Source organism: Monodelphis domestica, chromosome 8 (assembly GCF_027887165.1).
Source record: "Monodelphis domestica isolate mMonDom1 chromosome 8, mMonDom1.pri, whole genome shotgun sequence".
In the NCBI taxonomy this organism is placed as follows: Eukaryota; Metazoa; Chordata; class Mammalia; order Didelphimorphia; family Didelphidae; genus Monodelphis; species Monodelphis domestica.
The window spans coordinates 109,805,771-109,826,456 of record NC_077234.1 but is presented as its reverse complement, the minus strand read 5'-3'; the positions used below and the strand labels follow the sequence as shown (position 1 = coordinate 109,826,456).

The 20,686-nt window shown below is 34.3% G+C and overlaps 1 long non-coding RNA gene across 1 annotated transcript; it reads left to right on the top strand.

The window, feature by feature from the left end:
* Window positions 1-195: 195 nt before the first annotated feature.
* LOC130455821 (uncharacterized) lies at window positions 196-20,187 on the top strand. The gene is made up of 4 exons (XR_008913983.1): window positions 196-292; window positions 1,846-1,987; window positions 3,556-3,695; window positions 19,327-20,187. It is a non-coding gene; the product is annotated as an uncharacterized LOC130455821 (long non-coding RNA).
* The last annotated feature ends 499 nt before the right edge of the window (window positions 20,188-20,686 follow it).

The window sequence follows — 20,686 nt, the reverse complement described above, 5'->3', positions numbered from 1 at the left end:
TTAATAGAAAAGGTAGATAAGCATAGATTTAAATCTCTTCCTTACTCGAAGTTCTCAGACCACATGTCTCTAAATGTAAGAAAGGATTTCTAGCAGGGCATAGCAGTGCAGGCTGGCAGCCTGGGATGGTGCAAGATCAAAATTCCACAGACCTTGGCTAAGTCAGGATTCTAAGGCAGTTGGAAATCTCTTTCTCTCCCTGAAGTCTGTCAGACTTGAAGGTGTGCCTAGTGGTCTCCCTGAAGAACCAATTGAGGAGCTGCCAAGGACTTTTGGATTATCAAAAGGCTGAGTGAGTGTTTCCCTTCACAGTGGTGGACAGTGTGAATGGTGAGAACTTACTCCCTTTTTGGACTTTGTGAGGACACTACAACTGGATCCTGCTGGCTGACCCTAATATCTGGAGTTTGTGAGAATCTGACCCTGTGGACATTGATAACCCCTTAGGAATTTGTAGTTTAGTAGTTAAGTTTAGTTGTTAAGGGTTTTATATTTATTCACTTGGTGGGTTATTATTAGAAAGAAGACTTTACTAATCCCCTCCTAATTCCCTTTTACTCTTTTAAATTAAATATACCATTTGTATATATTGTTCTTATCATCTGTTACCCTTTCCCTAAAACCATCCCCAAATCCCTTACTTTAACATTTACTCTAAGTTCTTAGACCACATGTCTCTATTCTATCAGCATCTTTTCTTTCTCCCTCACCTGTCTCTTCCAGTCAGCTGTCTGTGCCAAAAGACCCAAATATGCTCCACCCATGTTCTTTTATTCAGGTTTACAAACTTAACTTTGATATTTCAGAAATGTTGATGAACTGGGTTGGCCCTCCAGGAGGAAGAGGGGATGAACTTCCCTTGACACAAGTCCAACCATTTATCTAGTTCTAAAATCATTTAAAGAAACTACCACCTCCCCCACATTTCTCCATTTTTCCACATGAGGAGCACAAGAGACTTTATAAGTTCTTCCTAAAGTCTAAATAAGTTATGCTTTTTTCCATAGCACTCATTTAATGTACTAGTTAATAACCCAGTGGGGAAAAAAGATATAAGGTTAGTTGCTGTGTCAGAGAACCATATTATCAAAAGACTATCCTCTAAGTGGGAAAAAATTTTAGCCAACAAATTCATGAAACAGGCACAAATACAAGAAGACCTTCAATTTTATATTGCTACCTTCTATTTCCACAGTGACAGTGGTAGAGTAACTAGAAAATGGACTGAGAAGCTAAGAATTATATATCCTAGATGATCATCTATGAATATTAATTTAACTATTAGAATTCATGATATTTCATCATTGTCAAATGACCAAATTGAAATACTACTGCTATAATTAAACTTCATCTATATTGTTCTTATTGTTTAGTCATTTCTTTATGACATATGTGACATTTCATTACCTTATTCGGAGCCTTCTTCACAAAGATTCTTGAGTGGTGTGCCATTTCCTCCTTCAACTTGTTATACACAAGGTACTTAGATAAATAAAATTAAGTGACTTACCCAGAGTCACACAACTAGTAAGGGCCTGAAGTTGGATTTGAATTCAAGAAGATGACTCCACACCTGCCACTCTATCCACTGCATGCCCTATCTATCCCATACATATTAACATCCCATAGAAATAGTGAATATTTCTGATAAAAGTCTGATATATAAAATTCATAGTAAATTGATTTAAAATATGTAAAACAACAAATGTATAAATTAAATATTTAAACCTAAAATATAATCATTAATAAGCCAATATCAACTTGAAGGACAATACTGAAGAGCTCCCCAATAATTTTCCCTTGATCCTCTGATATGCTTTTTTTTTGTCAATTACTTGGATGAAGGCACAGATACCATCCATACCTCCATGGAAATGCATAAATAAATGACCTACCACCAGAGATCCATGCTATCATTGTAACATAAAAGACAAGTCTCAGCTCTCCTGGATCAGCATTCAAGGCCCTGACCCAGAAGAAAACATAGGTACTTTGCAATATAAGATGATTAAGTCATAGGACCTTCTAGAGATAAAGTTACTGACAAAGTGAATACAATATGAACTCACTAGTGCCCATCCAAATATACTGCTCTGCAAATAACTTGCTAAAGAGCCTGGATAGTAGCCAGATCCAGATAACCAGTATAGGAAAGCTTTCTCAGCTGGATTTAAGAGCTAATACAATATAGTCACTTTTGAATAGAAGAAGCATCTTGCTTCCCTGAAAATTTCTTTTTAATGAGAATTCATGCTTATAAGCTATATCTAGACTCATATATAAGTTTCTTTTCCAGCTAAGGGTAAATCAGCATTAGATATGACAGTTCTAAGTCACTATGACTACATTTTCCTTGACACTAATCACTCTGCTGTATTGTAAAGTAGTTTTTCCCTCAAGGAACACAGTAATGTAAATAGGATGCTTCTTTCACAAATTTAACTAGGGGACAAAACTTATTGGAAAAAAAAGAGAGAGCATCAATTATCAAAAATAAATCAATTTTAGTTCTAGAAAATTTAAAGGCTCTTGTACAAATAAAATCAGGACATCTAGAATAAGCAAGAAAAATCTACAGTCCAAGAAAGTTTTTGTAATAGGTATCTTTGATAAGTGTGATGTGTCTGATATGTGATGAATTGACACTAATAACAAGATCAAGAATATTCCTCCAATAAAAGTATTGAAAAGATATGAATAAATAGTTCTCAAAAGAAGAAAAATATGAACACAATATGGCAAAGTGCCCAAAATAATCCATAACAAGAAAAATATGAATTAAAACAACTTTGAGATTTTACTTCACATTCTTAAAATTAGTAAATATGAAAGACAGAAAAGGTCAATGTTAGAGGAGCTATGGCAAGACAAGCACATTAATATCTTATTTGTGGAACTGTGAATTAGTTTGGCCATTCTCAGGAACAATTTGCAATCATATAATAAAAGTGAATGAATTGTTCATATCTTTTGACACAATGATATTCCTAATGATTATAAAACCCAAGATGATAAAGGCAGAAAGTCACATACATACCAAAATGTATATAGCAGCAATGTGGTGGCAGGAAAAACTACAAATTATATGTTCATCCACTTGAGGAGTAACTGAAAAAAAGTGGTATATGAATATAATAGAATACTTATGTCCCATGAGAAATAAGTATTTCTTTTGTCCTGTAATAAATAACTGATGGGTCTATTTCCCAAGGAGATCAGGAAAAAAAGGAAAAGGATCTATATATTCAAAAATATTAATAACAGCTCTATTTGTGGTGGCAAAGAAATGGAAATTGAGGGGATGCCTATCAATTGGAGAATAGCTAAACAAATTGGAGTATATGATTGTAATGGAATACTACTCTACCTTAAGAAATGATGAGCAGGTTAACTTTGGGGAAATATGGAAAGGCTTACACAAAATTATGAATAGTGAAATTAGTGAACTGAGGGGACATTATTATATATAGCTACAGATTTAATATGGGAAGTATAACTTGTAAATTCACTTTCAGAGAATGAACTGAAAAACCTAATCTATTGGCTGTTTTCCAGATGATGCTTTCTCTGAGATAGGGAGGGGAATGAGTGACTATAATACCTGAGAAAATTTCTATTAATAAAATTAAAGAAATAGCATATATGAGAAATTCAGAGATACACAGGAAGACTTAAATGAACTGTCAGAGAACAAGGTAAGCAGAACCAGGAAAACAATAATGTAATTTTATAAAATGACACCAAACTTAGGTGAACTTAGACTAACTATGATCCTGAAGAACAAATGAAATTCCTGCCCTTGCTCTCAGCAAAAGTAGATTGGGGACAAAGGGCATTGAATGGTACATATGTTGTCAAACAAGATAGTTTTGACAGTCATTTCTGTAGCAAGTGAGTTCAATTTATGAGAAAATGTGAGAAATTGGAGTTACGGACAATGGGTTGTGATTTCATTAGTACAGAGAATTCCCCCAATCAGTGCAGATTATCACATTCCCTGAAAATTCTGTTCTTAGAGAATTGCTTAGAACACTATGAGAATAAACAGCATTGGAGGGTCACCCAGCCAGGATCTGTAAGAACCATAGCTTGATCCCAGATCTTTTTGGTGCTAAAGCTGACTCTCCATCTATTTTTCCATGTTGTGTCCAGGCAGGAAAAGTAAAATAACCCCACAAAACACCAATAAATCTTTTAAAAGTCCAAATCCTTGAAGTTTTCAGTGATCACTCCTCCTCTCATCATTTTCATTCTCTTCTAAATGCACTTTATCACATAAAGTCTGTTTCAAAAAGCTTAATACCCATATATCCTCTTTTGTACTATTTATGGTTTCATGTATGCTAGCCTCTTCTCCCCAATGACATGTATCCCCAATATGTGAGGAAAGATCACAATTTTCCCATAATCTGGGTACACCGTATTAAGAAAGGCATTAACACATCAGAGAGGGGTTTGGAGAAAGGTTACCATTATCACCCAAGACTTCAAGAATATGGGATATAGGAATCAATTGAAAGAACAAAGTATGTTAGCTTAGAGAAGACCTAAAAGGGACAAAACAGCTGTGTTCAACTACCCATCTATATTGAAAGTTGTATCCAAATGCCTAGGGATATTCCTTTATTTGAAGTGTTGCCATCTGAAAGACACATTAGATATGTTCTATTAGCCCCCAGAGGGAAGAAGTAAAAAGAGTGGATAAAATTTGCAGAGAGATTGGCTTGATATAGAGATGGACTAGATATTAGAGGAATCTTCCTAACAATTAGAGCTATCCAAAAGAATAATGAGAATGAGTTTCGGTTCACTCGAAGTGTTCAAGCAAAGCGAAAGTGATCACTTATCAAGGTTGTTGTAAAGGCAATTATTGTTCATTTACAATTTGGACTCAATGGTCTCTGAGGTTCCTTTTCAACTCAAAAATCAGTGATTTTGTTTCCCATACTTCCTACCATGGTGTTACTGTTAGGTGCTCAGTGAAAATCTGTCAATTATAGTTATAGATCTTTAAAGAGAGACTATTAGTTAATGTTACATGCCATACAAAGCAATGATTCTTTCCATGTCATAGCAAGGATATACTGAAACCAGGTTATACACCTGAGAACCAATTGTTAATTTTTTTGGTGTAAGCATTTACACCTCAGAAATGAACAGATCTACAAATCAGAACTTGATTTATTGTCTTGTCTAGACTTAAGACAGTCATGGAAAGATTTTAATAACGTAGATTAAACTTGAAAGTGTGTCATGTGTATTTTCCAAGAGCTGATTACTAAACATCTATCAGCACCACCCTGCATAAGGAGCTTACAATACAAGTTAAGAAGATAGATGGTGAAGGTCCAAATATCTCTTGTACAGCAAGATATACTGTTTTGAGGGTGAAAAAGCAAAGGTCTATTGAATGCTTATCTCTCCTTTATTTATTCTTGGGAAATATAATGCAGGATGAAGAAATTGTATTCTTCTGTAATTTTCAATATACTTGTGAATACAATATAAAGTCTGAAATATATTCTCTTTATGTAACTGGCAAAGGAATGTGAAATGGCATTGCTACTGGTGAACCCATGAGACCAGCTGTACAAAGTGACAGCATTAGATTGTGAATGACAAATTCTAAGTGTCAGTTCTGCTGCTATCACTCAAAAAATAGTTGCAATAGAATTGAAGATACACATACGTGTGTGTGTGCATATATTCTCACTTTCTCTCTCCTGCATATATAAAATGATGTGCAGTAAAATGTATTGATAGTGACTAATAGTGAAAAGAATACAAAAACCATGTGCATGCATGTACATATAAATACAAATATATGCCATAAATAAAGTTATTTCAATAAAAAGAGGGCAAGAAAGAATTCACAAATCATACAAATCTGGCAACAAAGAGAGTAATCACTCAAATGTATTTAACTGTAAAGAAGAGAAGCTATAATCTGTGTTCTAATCTGGTGAAATATTAGTTACAGTTCTTCCATAACAAACATTAGGTTTCCAGTGTGACTTAAGGAGGAAAATAAATGAGATTTTTAGCTCTTGCCAATACAAATAATCTCTAATGAACTTATTGTGTCATTGTATGGAATCCCTGACCCATGTGCAGTAGTTGTTTATCAGAGATTCATCCAACATGCATCACTGTTTAGAATGCAAAACAAATATTGTGTGTTCCATATATCTTATTGCCCTGCTCCAAAACAATGATTTTATATAGATAAAATCAAAAGAAGTCTTGAAGGGAGAGCAGGAAGACCAAGGGAAATTCATTTATCCATACACTAAGCACCCACTGCAGTGTATAGAATGTTCAAGTTCTACTGTTCTGAGGGTTTGCCAAGATCTTTTCAGGGCTACTTTCCTCCTTTAGTGTCCACCTGCCATCAGCTCTAACCCATGGTTCAAAAAAGCTATAGCATGGGGACAACTAGGTGGCTCAGTGGATTGAGAGTCAGACCCAGAGAAAGGAGGTCCTGGGTTCAAATCTTGCTTTAGACACTTCTTAGCTATGTGACCCTGGGCAAGTCACTTGACCCCCATTGCCTAGCCCTTACCACTCTTCTGCCTTGGAAACAATACACAATATTGATCCTAAGATGAAGGTAAAGGTTTTGTGTTGTTTGTTTTTAAAAGCTGTAGCATGCATAGTTGCTACAACCTAGTAAAACTGTCTCAGCCAGGTTAAACCATGTTGAAGCTAACCAATGGACCTCAAAACATTTGTGAGTAAGAGGGTGTCTACCCCAGGTATGTGAAGACTTCCCCCAGCAAAAGTGGCAGATAACAATTTGTTTCAATGACCATGAAAGCAGTAGAAGCAGATGCTATGCAGCATTTAGAGTTTAGTTAGACATGGAGGAAGCCAAGGTCTTCCATTGCATCCCAAGTCATCACCAGTCAACTTGATTTTTGTTTTGCCACTGAACTTCAATGTCTCTGGTAGAGAGAGGAAAGCCAATGACTTTGTGCAACTCTGCCTCACTTAAATCCAATTTAAACATGAGTCAAAAGAGAGCACCAGAGACTTCATCTTGATCCTCTTCAAATACAATGGAAAACAAGGAAACACCCACTACACCAGGCATCACGCTAGCTTCAGAGAATACAAAGAAAAAAGAAAAAATAGTCTCTGCTTTGAAGGACCTTGAATTGTTCTAGGAAAAATAATGTATATACAGATAAGTAAATTCAAAGTACATATAAAGCAGCATAGGTAGAATTTGGACCCTAGCAATGAAGGGGATTCAGTTGAAGATTCCTCTAAGAGGATTGAAGGAAGCTACACACTCAAAGAGAAGAAAAACTCATGAAGGAAATAAGGCAAAAATGGCATGGTTCAATCTGTGTTCTTACTCTGACAGTTTCTTCTATGGCTGAAGATAGCACTTTTCATTATGAGATGTTTGGGGCTGTCATGGGTCCTAGCATTGCTAGTAATAGTTTAATCTTTCATGGTTCATCATCATAAAATATTTCCATTACCATATGCAATATTTTCTTGGTTCCAATCACTTCACTTTATATCATTTTATACAAGTATTCCCAAGTTTTTCTTCTGAAATCATTGCATTCATCATTTCTTACGGTGCAATTGTATTCCATTACAATCATATACCAGAACTTGTTCAGGCATTCCCCAACTGATGGACATCCCTTCAGATTCTAATTTTTTGCCACCACAAAGCTCACTGCTATGAATATTTTTGTATACAAAAGGTCCTTTTCCCTTCTCTATGTTCTCTTTGGGATGAGTAGTAGTAGAATTGCTGGATCAAAAGGTATACAGTTTTATAGCTTTTTTGTGCATAACTCTGAATTGCTCTCCAGAATGGTGGTATCTGTTCATACCTCCACCAAGAGTTTACTAGTGTTCCAATTTTCCCACATCCTCTCTGGAATTTATCATTTGCCTTTTCTGTCATATTAACCAGTCTGATGGGCATGAAGTAGTGCCTCAGAATTGTTTTAATTTCAATTTCTCCAATCAATAGTGATTTGGAGCATTTTTTCATATGACTATTTTTTTTATTTCTTCATCTAAGAAGTGCCTATTCATATGTTTTGGTTATTTATCAATTGTATTTATAAAGTTTAATAACCTTCCCCCAATATACTTGTAGTAGATGCATATATTGCTTTTATTCTATTGGCCTCAGTTTGTATTGCTTTTTATGCATATGTACTTATCTTTATCTTCTAGATACTTAACAGTTTTATGGCACATAACAGTTTAGAGGACAAGGATAGGGTTAAAAACATGTGCACCAGAATAGGGAAACTCTATCTCCCAAAGCAGAATGACAACTTCTCTGCTACTGTCTTATATAGTTGTCTCAGGCACTGAGGGGTTAGATGACTTACCCAAGGTTGTACTGTCAATCTATGTAAGTAGCAGGTCTTGAACTTGAAGCCAATTTTAGCTTCAAGGCTGACTCTCTGCCAGTTTCACCAGAGGTATCAAACATGCAGCCACAGTGTACCCAAGTGCAACCAAGAACAATTGAAATGTAATTGATAAATATTTAAGGAAATAAATAAAAATATAATACAACATAGACAATGTATTTAAAAACTAAGTCAACATGTGGCCCATAAAGATCCTTATGTACAGATGAGTAGCATCATATTTATACTTGTTTGATACCTTTACAGTACACCACTTTTGAAAATATCATAATTTATTCAGCTAAGGGTTCTTCTTTTAATCATTTGCTCTTCATTTCCTGTCAGATGACTTTCTAAGTCACTAACTATAGGGGATAAAGACAGTGCCCTAGGAAAGTATTCCAACGTGATATACCCTACAGATAATGCTAACTTTTGGAGATCTTTCTCTATTTTCAAGGTAATAAAAACCAAATGGTTTTTGGTGAATGGGTGTTGGGCTTATGGATTTATTTTGCCCTCTGTGGAAAAAATAACTCTCTAAAATAATTATTGGGTGTTGTGCATTTTTTCCAGGCAAAGACATGCCATTGAATAGGTAAGTTGAATATTCCCAGCTTTAACCTGTGCAATTACCTTTTTCAAAGGCACTTAGGTAAGGTACCCGAGGTGGTGATCGTTGTAGCATGTCTACCAATCCAAACATCCACCCTAACAGGAAAAAAAAAAATTAACAATGGGAGGTATAAAGAGAGCCAAAGATCAGACCATAAAAGAAAAATATACTCATTCATGATGAGTCAGTGTCATCAATGCCATCTTTCTAGCACTTAATACATGTTTAGTAATAATGGTGTGCCCAATCTATAATCTACAATAAATGCCCTAACTCTCCCTCTAATTAATCTGACAAATTGGCATTCCTGTGACAGATGAATGGAATATATTTTTTAATTTTGCTATGAAAAATTGCCACAAGACTGTTTTTTAAATAATCTAATGTGTTTGATCAATCCCATCAGATCTCATATTGTACTCTGTTTGCAGTGTTCTTGGGTATTCCTGTGTTATTATATACTGTACTTATCTGTAGGCATCTTATTCCCTTCCAGACTATAAGCTAGATAAGGGGAAAGACTGCAACTTATTTAAATTCTGCAACTCCCTTAGCAGTTGGCACAGTTCTCTGCCTGCTAAATAAATATCTTGGAGGCAGAATGGAGTGGTGGAAAAAGAGAAAACCTCAAAAGAACTAAGATCTGGGTTTCTGTTCCATCTCTGACACTATTGTCCATGTCAAGCCCTGGAAGTCACTTAAACTCACTGCCCCCAAGCAACTATCTCTAAAGTTATAAACTGCAGCACTTTTATAAATCTCACTGTTAGAGGGAGCTCAGTACACCAGCAAAATTACAAGTCCAAAACACAAAAGATAAGGGGAGGAATGTGAGAAATATTGAAGTAAGTTACTTTTTTTCTTCTTCCTTAAGATCTAGCTCTATCTTGGAAGGATCACCTCTATGGAAACTTCAAGTGAAAAGGAATTTTCATTTTCCTATATATTGCTCCTCGGTCCCTTCCACCTTTGGGACATGTGGCAATACACACACGCGCACACACACACACATATACACAGACACAGGTGACATAATCAAATTATTTCATGAAGCAGTTGATCAAGCACTGTATTTGTACTCAGGAGAGCTGGGTATAAGTCTGGCTAAGACATTAGTAATAGCATGTGGTTCTAGGTTAATCAATTAAATTTAAAAGTGTACCCTTGGGACAGCTAGGTGACTCAGTGGGTAGAAAACCATGTCTAGAGACTGGAAGTCTTAGGTTCAAATTTGGCCTCAGGCGTTTCCTATCTATGTGACTCTGGGCAAGTAATTTAACTCCCATTGCCTCTCCTTTATTGCTCTTCTGCCTTAGAACCAATATTTAGTATTGAATCTAAGATGGAAGGAAAGAGTTTAAAAAGTAAAATGTACCCTATGAATATTTTTTGAGTTGGTTGTTAACTATTTGCCAGCACACTTCTGCCTCTAAGGACTATCTCCTCCCAAAAGCCTACATGTAACTGTCTCAAAAGTATCTTCAATCTCTTCAATTCAATGAAAATATTTTTGATTACTTTCCCTTCATTTTGACATCATATCTTCCTATTTCATTATACATTTAGCATGTATCTTTAAATCATTTCAGTTGGTTTTCATCATTAACTAGCTCCTGTTTATTTCTTTTCCCAACTGAAATTTGTTCTATTCATTTTACATATTAACATTTCATATTAAAAATTTACATATTAAAAATTCACAATATTTTCAAATTAAAGGTTCAATACTTTTAATTAACACACTGTGTTCCTTTGCTCTCTTACTCAATGCTACCTCTGCTGGCTCAAAATACCTTTTCCTATTAAACCCTATACTGTTGAACACTAGAAAGTTTCATTAGTTTACCCTGTCATGTACCTGCCTCTTTCAAACAAATCAGTGACAGAATCCTGATATCTCCATAAGAAGTCATTTTTGTATGTCCCTGTATCCCAGGCTGGAAAGTCACTTCTCCTAGCATTATGAATGGTTTTGTGTAAAACATTCAAACTAACCTCTGAGATTTTTACCGTCACTTTGTGAACATTTAAGACGAGGTCTGTCGTTGGAAAACCATAACTCTGCCTGGCATTTAACTGCCTTCCTCAGAATACCTTTAAAATATGAAATACAAAATGTTAGCAATATGATGTGTGTGATGAGGACCATGGATAGGGAAGGGAGCAAATCTGAGATCCTACCTAATTCAAGAAAACATGCTTTTTCCAAAAATGAGTAAATTTATTTTCTTCAGTTAATATATTCATTTTGTTTGCCTTGATCGTTTAGGACCTAAATACTAACTTATTATCCATATAACTGGAACCTAATCCCCACCCTATTCCCATCCACCACCACCCCAAGATATAAAGAACACAAAAGACCTGGCCAAAGACATGACTGCTAAGGAGTGTTTCTGGTGTAATATGGACTAGATGCCATCTGAATTCTTTTCTAACTATATGAATGTTTAATTTAGACTAGAAAGAAGTCTAATCCAGTTCCTCCATTGTATAGATAAGAAAATTGAAGACCATGGTGTTTAATTGATTTGCCTAAAGTCATACCAATTAAAAGCACTGATCCAGAATTTATATCTAGAGTTTAAACTCAGGCTCACTGACTCCAGATCCAATATTCTATCAAATTTGAAAGGAAATGTAGAAGAAAGTGTAATGTGATGTAAGTTGAAACAGAATCAAGGCTCTATCAAATTCCTATATATAAAGGAAACGGAGGGTAGAGAGTAACCAAAGACCCTTCCTTTCTTTGCTAGAGCATGGCCAAGCTTTGGTCATTTCTGGTAAAACAAGTTTGAAGGCAAAAAAGAATGAGTACAGACTGAAACCTGCATGTATTACCATAGCAAAAAGAATGGCCACTATTAGAAAGAATAGCTTGATCCCTTGCCTGGCTTGCCAAAATACATGAACTTAAAGGGAACTGTTTGGTCAGTTGAGAACTGACATTAAGTGTTGTAAGGAAATAAATTAAGGGTTTGACTAAATATATAAGGATTCTAAAATAATCTAGTAGTTGCCAACTTGAAATATAGCTTAAGGCAAAATGACTTTTAATAGCTTTTATTTACAAAATGGTGGGAAGAGAGAAAGTAGTATTTCTTCTACTCCTGCTATATGGTAGAAAGACATTAAATGCAGATGCATTTGAAGAATTAAAATTAAATATCACACAAAAGACAATGGAAAGGTATATGATAGGTGTGACTAGACCACACACAAAAAAAAAATCAGCAGGGAAGTCCAAAGAACAAAAGTCATTTTGAAGGAACTTTATTCTAGGAAGAACAAATGAGCTGGTCACATAGTAGGAATGAGGAACATCAATTGGTCAACCACTGTTCCAGTGATAGCTTTGCAATGTCAAGAGAAAATAAGAAGTCCTCTAGCATATTGAGTGCCTCCCTAAAATGGTAAACATTAAGTAGACAAGAATTCCACAAGATATAGGAATGAATTTTCAACTGCTCCACTGAAGAGAATTCCCAAATTGATAAAATCTCCTACCCACTTGAAAATCAGGTAATTATTGGCCCATTTTAAATGCTATCCACAAGAGCTAGAGAATTAATAAAGTAGATTATTACTACAGAGTACTCAGATTCACTAATGAAGCTTATTACAATTAGAGTCATGTCTAATCAACAAGTAATTTCAAAAATTACAAAAGACACACTTCCGAGGATGAGACTCATTTTTGATAATGTTATTGTTCTATCTTCTTTAGACCTGTGCAGATTACCTTGATTGCCTATTTCCTCAAGTACCCTTCCCTCCTTCCAGGCTCTTTTCCTAATGTTTCATCTTCTTCATCTCCTTCTACCTCAGAATCATCTTCCTGCCCACTCTGAGTTTCTGAGTAGCCTCAAAAAACATTTCTGAAATTATCCAGGCTTTTTCAAGCTATAGGTGGTTACTTCACTGTTAATCTTTTTCTATAACACTAACAACTTTTCCTGGCACTTTGTGTAATGCCTTTTTTATCTTTTCATCTCTCTCCTGCCACATCATGTGTAAGTTAAGGGGAGGCATCAGCCCTTCCAACCTCCTGAACAGCCTATGGAATATCAATATGATTAAAAGTGACTAGTCAGGAGAACCCTCAAGTTCATGTTATTCCCATATAAACAAAAGATTACTTTAGAGTATATTATGCCATACCAGGCAATCTAAAAAGGAATATTCTTTGTAAATCAATTTTAAATGAAAAGAAAACATATAATTGAGGCTAATAGGTTAATTAGTTTCATGAAGAACATCAGTAAGGAATAAAACCATTTACTGTTCCTGGAAATTAGAAGTCTAATTTATATAGTTATAAAGGTAAATGGTTCAATTTGTAAAGACTATATGTTTAGGGGAAAGACTTTCTTAAACCACAAACAATGATTAAAATATAAACTCACAGGTGATATAATACTTCCCTTGTGGAATAAAGGAAAGGAATATTCAGGTACATATATTGTATTTTATTCTCAAATGCTCTGCATTTTCTTAGACAAAGGATTAGATGCATCCTAGAATGTGAAAATTCCAAAATATAAATTAGTCCCTACACCCCCATGCTTTTAATCCAATGACACCTTATAATTAGCAACTATCATCTGACTTACTAAATGAAATATGAGAGACTTCATTCAATTTCAAAGCAGGTCAAGTTTTTCATTGCACATGCTCATTATGCATTACGCCCCCTGAATTCACATATCCCACTGCCACCATCCCTTCACCATCACCAGTGGAAGGTGGGCAAATGGTAACTGAAGTCAAGGTCTTGCCCAGAGATCTGAATCATTGAAAGTACATTTTCATAACCATTATTCTAACACATTTCACTGTGTATAAAAGGAGTGTAGTAATTATATCTCTTCCTGTCCTTAAGCTAATAGTCCCATCCCACACTAAAAAGGACTCATTCTTAAATTAAACATTTGTTGCAATCTTAGATTTGACAATTTAAAGGCTGTTAATGGAAAATTAACATATTTACAATAGCTGAAATTAGCACACAGTCCCACATTACTTTCCTTACTATAGCAGATAAAACATGAAATTAATGTGTGATTTCACCATTTTATTTCAAAGGAAAATTCGATTCCTGTCAGTTTCACACAAGTAAGTGAATCAGACATGCCATTCCTAATGTACAAGACTCTCATTTGTAGTTTTTTATGGATTTGGACCCCACCATTTTGCCACAATAAGTGTAAAAAGTAGTTGAATATTTCATTGAGTGATTTATAGAAATATTTGCCAGAAAAGGGGCATAAAGCTTCAAGGATTATCAGAAAATTTAATAAAATTATAAAATATAGATTTGAAAGAAAGATCAGTAGCAGAGTAGAAAGAATGTTGGACTTGGATTCAGAAGATCTGAGTTAAAATTGAATTTCTAACAATTACTAGTCACATGATCATAGGACTCAAACTTTCTAGTCCTCCATTTTATCATCTGTAAAAATGGTGCTAATAATATTTGTACTTCTCATTTCTGGACTTTGCAAACCAAAAGCATATATGAATTTGAGGGAACAAATAAAAGCCACTAGAATAAAAATATGATCACCAATGAAGCTAAGATGGTGATTTAAAAAAAAAAGGTTGAGACTTGAGAAAGAAATAAAAAAGAATTTCGCATAGAGAAATAGACTTAATAGATACCAATAGAATATAGAATTCAGTCACTGACTTTGGTGATGAAAGACTATCAACTGAGGCAAAGGAGAGAAAAGGATAAAAATCAACTTAGGAAATAAATGTTTCTGTTTCCTCTTTATTGAGAGTAGTTGGTTTCTAAGGATTAATACCAAAACTATTTATATAATAATCAAACTTACTGAAACACCAATAAGTAAAGTCAAATGTATGAAAAAAGTGTTAAGCATCATTATTAAAATGATGTTGTTAAAAAGAAGTTATCATCAATTTTTAGCAAAGTAACAGGATATAAAATAAGCTGACATAAACCCTCAGCATTTCTATATATCACTAATAATGTTCTGTAAGAAAATATAATGAGATAACCTATTTAAATTAACCATAGATAGAATAAAATACCTGGAAGAATATCATCCAAAACAAATCCAGAAATTATTTGAACATAATTATAAAATATTTTTATACAAATAAAATCATATTTAGATAATTGGAGAAATATCCTTTATGAGAAGACAGAGACAATAGAATGAAAATGACAATCCTATCCAAACTGATCTACTTATTTAATGCCATCACAATTAAATTACCAAAATGATTTTTATTGAACTTGAAAAATAATAACAAAATTCATTTGGAAAAAGAAAAGGTCAAGAAAATCAAAGGAAATAATGAAAAAAATGTGAAGAAAGGGGGTCTGACAGTACCAGATTTCAAACTATATTATAAAGTAGTAATTAACAAAACTATCTGGTACTGGCTAAGAAATAGAAAAGTAGATCACTGGAACAGAAAATCCATACAATAAACAGTCATAAAAGATTATGATATCCTTGTGTCTGAGAAATATTCAAGTTTTTGCAATAAGATTTCACTATATGTTTAAAATGTTCAGAAAAATGAAAAGCATTTTGGCAGAAACTAGATATAAACCAACATCTTACACCATTATCCAAGATAAAGATCAAAATAGATATATAATGGGTCTGCTTGGTGTCTCAGTGGATAGAGAGCCTATCCACTGATAGGCTCTCTAGAGCCTAGAGGCCTAGAGACAGAAGGTCCTGGGTTCAAAATTGACCTCAGACACTTCGTAGCTGTGAGACCCTGGGCAAGTCACTTAATCCCTATCGCATAGCTTTTAATGCTCTTCTACCTTGTAATCAATACACAGTACTGATTTTAAGATAGAAGGTGAAGGTTTAGAAAAAATGAATTCATGACATAGTGTTCAGTACAGTTCTGGTTCTGATTCCAAGGAGGAGACATACACAGTAATGCAATACACAAGAGGTACTTTATTCAAGCTATAGCTTGGCCCCCACAAGAAGCAGAAGACCTCGAGCCTTTCCTAGACCTGGCTTATATAGAGGGGATAGGGAAGGGGGGGTTGTCCTGAAACCCAGGCACCAAAAGGGAAGATACATCAATCTTAGACTCTGCTACCCAGATGTTTCTCTTTAACATATGGTCATAGTGACCTTGGTCAGGTCAGTGAAACATGAAGTTCTGAGATACCATATCCTTATGGTACTACATAAATAAGGACATGTCAATCTTAGTTCTTGGGATAAGGGGTCCATTAGGGGGTCATCTGGAGGGCAAATTCCTGTGATATGAGTCTGTTCCTTCATTAGGTATAAAGGGAGATATTATAAACAAAATAGAAGAGCAGGGAACATATTACCTTTCAGATTCAAGGATAGGAGAATTTTTTTAAACAGATAGAAAGCTTTGTGAAATATAAAATAAATAATTTTGAATATACTAGATTGAGAAGGTTTTGTACAAATAAAAGAAATGTAGCCAAGATTAGAAGGAAAGCAATATATTGGGGGAAATTATATTTTCTCAAATCGAGGGCTCATATGTAAAATATATAGGAAACTTTATCAAATATATCAAGTATCAAGAATATCCCTATAATAAATAGTCTGGATGAAAAAAATTAAAGCTATATATAACTATATGAAAAAAATGCTCTATATCCTTATTTATAGAAGAAAATATTAATAAATAAAAAATCAGAACAATTCTGAGATTTCATCTTACACATATCAAATTGGCTCAAATGATAAAAGGGAAAACTGACAAATTTTGGAGGGCATATGGGAAAACAGAGATGCATACATTATTGGTGGAAAGGTCAAATAATAGAACCATTTTGAAAAGCTATCTGAAGTTATATTCAAAGAATTATAAAACTGTATGACTACATGATCTACACTGTATATCCTTTGATCTAGGTATTCCATTATTTGATTTATTTCCTAAGATTATCAAGAAAACTATAGGTCCTCAGATATTTATAGCATCTTTTTTTGTGGTGAAAAAGACCTGAAAATTGAAGTGATGCCCATCAATTGGGGAATGGCTGAACAATTTGTGGCATATGCTTGTAATGGAATATTATTGTGCCATAAGAACTGGAAAACAAGATAATCACACACACACACACACAACAACAACAACAACAACAACAACAACAACAACAACAACAACAACAACAACAACAACAACAACCTGGAGACTTATATGAAGTGAGACAAAGTAAAATAAGGAGAGCCAGAAGAAAGTTGCACACAGTAACAGCTATTAGGTATGATGATCAACTGTGAATGACTTAACTATTACCAACAAAGCAAAGATCCCGGACAATTCCAAGGGTCTCATGGTGATGAAGTGTATCCACCACCATAGAAGAAATAGAGTTCAAATGCATATTGAACACTTCATTCTTTGTTTTATTCCCTCCATGAACTTTTCTCTTATTAAGCAATATGTGTCTCTTTTCACTACATGACAAACATGAAAATAAGTATTCTAGGATAATATATGTACAACCTATATCATATTACCTGCCTTTGGGGGGATGAATGAGGGATAAGGGGGAGAGAAAAAAAAATGAGATATTAATTTTTGGACATGCATAATATTTATCTTGGATAAATATTTGTTATACTTTATTTCATATTCATGACAAAATATTTATATTACATTATTGTTATGTTATCTATTGTGTCATTTATAAAAATAAATGGTAAAAGGAAGTTATTATTAATATTTGGGGTATCTCAGTAACATTTCAAAACAAAATTAATGAACAATCATCTGTTCTTAATAAGAATCAGTATTAGCCAATGTCAAGGTTAATAATGTTAATGATAATAATCATTATAATAACTAGAATTTATATGATGCTTTGAACTTTCCAAAGAGTTTTATTTTTTTTCTTTGATTCTTACAGCACCCCTCTAAGGTACATACTATTTTCACTCCATTTTAAAGTTGAGGAAATTGCATCTGAATCAAATTATGTGAATCTTACAGAGCAATAAAACTAGTGTCTATAGCAGGATTTGAACTAAATTCTTCCTCTGAGTCCATCATTCTATCTTCTATAGCAGAGATTAGCCTAGTAATACTAGCATTCTCAAGTATTTTTAATCTGGTCACAATATATTTTAAACACTTTAATCAGCAACAAAGTTGGGTCATTTAAATAAAAACTTAAATCATCATAATTCATATGAGAGGGTTATGTATAACCAACATTTATACAGTGTTTTAAAGTTTATGCATCATATTATATGTTATTATTTGATAATTACTGCTATGGGGTGTTCATTTAGATCAGTGGTAGGGATGCTATGTGGTTATAGAAGACAAAGAGCTGGAATTGGAGTTACAATATGAGTTCAAGTTTTTCCTTTCATACTTAATAATTGAATAACTCCAGATAAATCATTTTAGTTCTTGGAGATTTAATTTCTTCATCTGGAATATGATTTAATAATTTTGTCATTATCTATTTAACAAGACTTTTAAATAAAGTGCAAAGCACACTACTCATCAAGAAATGAGAAGTTTTTTACTGGTTTTATAGACTGTTTTTTCCTGTTTTCTTTTAAGAAGTTGCTAAAAACTATTTGATGCCTGCAAGGATAATTAACAGATAATCTTAAGCAATTTGATGCAAATTGTCTTTGTTTTTTTTTTTTTAATCTTTAGCTTGAAAGGTCAGAATGATGTGGTGAGAGAAATCAGGTAGAGGAGAAAGCCATCTGCTCTTTCCCTAACTGCACCTATAAAAGTGAAAAATGGGCTAATCTGCTGCTATGTGCAAAGTCTGGCTGTTCAGAAACAGCTCAGTCCTCAGAAGTAGGACTACAATTAAAACTATACTGGGGGCAGCTAAGTCACCCAGTGGATTAAAAGCCAGCCTAGAAACAGAAGGTCCTAGGTTCAAATCTAGTCTCAGACACTGCCTAGCTATGTGATCCTAAATAAGTCACTTAACACTCAATGCATAGCCCATACTGTTCTTCTGCCATGAAATCAATATATGATATTGATTCTAAGATAGAAGATGAGGATTTAATATAGATATAGATATAGATATAGATATAGATATAGATATAGATATAGATAATGTTTAAACTAACTCAGTTCACTTTCACTAGGAAAATGGATCCATATTCTCATCCATATGAGTACGCCCTCCACCAATGGAGCACAACGTGAAAGACCCTTTCATATCCTTCCACTGCCTTTCTCATTGTCATTAGTATTCAAAGAGGACCAAAATTACCTCACTAATCATTAATTAGATTTAAGTGAATCAGAGCTACAAAAAGTCACAGGCCTCATTCTCTCTTCCAGGGTCATCAAAATACAAAGGCAAGACAAAAGTCAGAATAAATGTGATGGTCTGGGATGCAGTGGATGACTTTGGCTTCTTCAAAATCTAACCCAGATCCATGTGCTCTATAGCTCTCCTGATTCCACCACCACCATGGCTGTTGGAACAAATGGTTCTCATCTGCCGGTTCCACCAGCAGAAGTCTCCTCATATCTGGAGAAGAGACATCCTAACTCACCAACAGTTCTGAGACCTGTAGGCTACTCTCAACCTAATTTAGTCCATCTGCTGAGATAGTTTACTTAGATGTGGCCACTGTGCATGCTTCTTTGAAGCACAGCCAATAGCTGGGTTGGAAGGTGGCTACTGAAGGTATATGAGCAGAGGTACTGATCTTTCCTGAACACCCAGAAAGCCCCATCCTCCCATTAGTTCACCACAAGAGAGGACACCCAAGGGCTGGGGACTTTCCTTGTCCCCTATTTACATTGCAACGACATATAAACTGTTCAGTAGTAAATCAAGTGGTTATGCTACTGTCTGAAAGGTCTCTCTTCCTTTTCAGTATTATACTTTTTGGATGACTTCCTTTGGAATAATTCTTCTGCATCAATACATTTTTGTGAAGTGTTAAAGTCCATTTTCTCTTAACTATGAGCTTATCCAGTGCTCTTTGGCTAATCTTTAACTTCAAATACTCAAAAATTATAGTGTTTAATGATTTGCAGTGGTACCATATCACCAGATGAATTTTGGCATTAAAAAGATGGACTTCTTTTTGAAGGAAAGCTTAGAGGCATTAAAAGAAATTTGTAATTTCTCAAATACAATCCAACCTGTTCTTCTCCTATGCAATTTGGTTCTGTGTCCAAGTCCATTATTCATCTGTAGTTGAGATAGATAGATAGATAGATAGATAGTCAGATAGACAGATAAAACCAAGAATGACTATAGTCTAAATATGAAAGGCAGAGAACATTTGGGTAGAAAGTCTAGAGAACATATATGCATATATGTATATACATATACTCATACAAAAATCTATATTATATACATTATATACACACATAGATATACATGCATATGCACATGTGTACATAAAAAGAATTCCCTAGAAAATTAGAGATGCAACAGGTACTCCTCTGTGTGAATGATACTATGGTGATTACAGCAAACCCCAAAAACATTTTGGAGATTCCTAAATGAGATTTATATCTCTCAAATGGTGTGCTCTAACTACCCACCCAGGAAAAAAGTGAGTAGTATAGAGAATTTCTATGTCCCAAACTTTGATAGGCAGGGGAATGGTCAGTCTATTGAACCTGTATTTAGAGAGCATATATAGGAATGAGGAAAAGAATAAGCATTTGTATAATATCT